We start from the raw sequence: 2167 nt of genomic DNA, 5'->3' as shown, positions 1-2167 counted from the left end.
GGGGGGGGTGAAATTAGCATGTTTTCAGTGACTTCTTCAAGAGTGCATTGAGCTTTAAATGGTTCCTGAGGGCCCAACGCACAGCAGTTGGTGTGCGGTGCCTGACACAGTGCTTATGTACTTTTTTGAAATGTTACAAGTGACAATTCATTAGGTTCTATGGGCACAGCAGGGTGTGAGATTGTTGTACCACATCACATTCCGCTGCACTGAAGAAAATACTGCATGCCATACTTTTTTTAGTACACACCACCTCATTCCACTGCAACGCGGTGGTATTAACAGTGTTCATTCGTGGCAAGTAATTTGACTTGTCTTGCATCGGGGCTGCACTTGAAAAAATAGCCAGTGCAGCACCAAAGCATCTGGTGTGAATGGGTCCTCAGGGTTACAGAAGCTCTTGTCAACTATCCATGACTTCTTGTGGCCAAAATAAATGTCCCCAAATAAGCCTTATTGCTTAATCTTCAAAAATATGAAAAAAAAATTGAAGCAACAGCAAACAAATAACAATCAAATCAGGGGCGTAACCGCAGATCATGGGGCCCCATAGCAACATTTTGATTGGGTCCCCCAGCAACCTCACTACTGCCAGGTAGCAGGAGAACTGCCTGCATAGTTCCCCCCTGTACATCTGATGCCAGCTCTTTTTGATTAATAATTTAAGTGTCAACAGCAACTTCTGAAATCCTTATTGGGGCCCCCTTCCACCTCCCAGGCCCCATAGCAGCCGCATTGGCCGCTATGGCTATTGTTGCACCACTAAATCAAATACACACACACAAAAACAAGAATCACAAGGACATAAACAGGGTTATTCACAAAAGGATGAAGAGTTTGGAGAAGGCATGAGAAGGGAACAATCTAGGACAACATAGCTGAATTGGAAAGTAAGCTGAATTGGAGAATTTTTCCAAATCAGCTACTTTGTCCTAGATTGTTCACTTCTGCTGCCTTCTCCAAACTCTTCACCCTTTAGCGAATAACCCATTTCTAAATAAAGAAAAAAAAAATTTCAAACTTCAGCAAAGCAATTCAATAAGAAAAAATGAGAATGTTCGCTTTGACATAATTTCAGCAAAAAATAATAATTTTGCGGCAAAATTGATTTCATCCCAGTCGTTCCTAGTATTTATTAACAGTATCTCAATATTATAATTTTGACATTTTAAATAATTTAGACATATAAAAATATAGATATGCCGTCAGACATGATGTTATGTGGACACAACTCTTTAGTAACAAATCTTAGAGCTCCCTGTTTGGTCTTAAAACTGCTGGGAGGTTTGCAGCCCTGCCTGTTACAGAGAATTATAGCAATACCTTCCAGTATGTTCATCATTAGCCACAAGCACTATAAAGCCGTGTACAGCCTCTCTATGTCAATCATGTCTGAAGAGCCCACCAGGAGCTTAAAGTTGTAGGTTAAAGGTTACATCTGTCTGCATGTCAATGTCTGAAGGTAGACGGCTTTCATTTACTGGTTTTTGTGCGTCTTCCTGAAGACCTACTTACAGTATCCCTTTATGTTCTTCATTCTATGTTGTGCAGTGGCAGTGCTGGTTACTTATCGCTGCTTTGTGACTACATTAGTATGCAATACATGTTGCAGAGTTGTACTGTATCTAAAGCAGCTGATATACACATGCAGATGGTGTGCAGATAAGGCTTGTTTTAGATCGTCTTTCTTTTTGGATGTCCCCCAATTTTGCCATTAATAATATGGGAGGCAGAAACCTATGTAAAGTGACACTAACCTTAGGAGTTAAATCTTAAAAATGCATTCAAGTACCTGAACTATTAGCAAAAATTATAGTTTGTTTGTGCAGCACCTGGCTGTAGATCCTCAAATCATCTCTGAATTTGTGCTTACACTGTCCACGGGAGCATGCTTGGAACAGTGGCTACTTTACAACACACACAGGGACCATGGGGAACAAAAGTAGCCCCCCTCCAGAAGGAAGGACGACAGTGTCAGCGCCAATTCAGAGGTGATTTGAGGATCTACAGCTGAGTGATACACAGATATGATACATTTGTATTAATAGCTGGGAAAGCATTTTTTAATGTCAACTCCTGAGTTTAGTGTCACTTTAAGAAATATAACATTTATGAATGCCCAAGCCAAACTTTTGCAGTCAAGTTTGAGAAACCCCCACAATATATA

Source organism: Nanorana parkeri, unplaced genomic scaffold (assembly GCF_000935625.1).
Source record: "Nanorana parkeri isolate BGI_ZX_2015 unplaced genomic scaffold, ASM93562v1 scaffold140, whole genome shotgun sequence".
Lineage (NCBI taxonomy): Eukaryota > Metazoa > Chordata > Amphibia > Anura > Dicroglossidae > Nanorana > Nanorana parkeri.
This window is presented reverse-complemented; position numbering follows the sequence as displayed.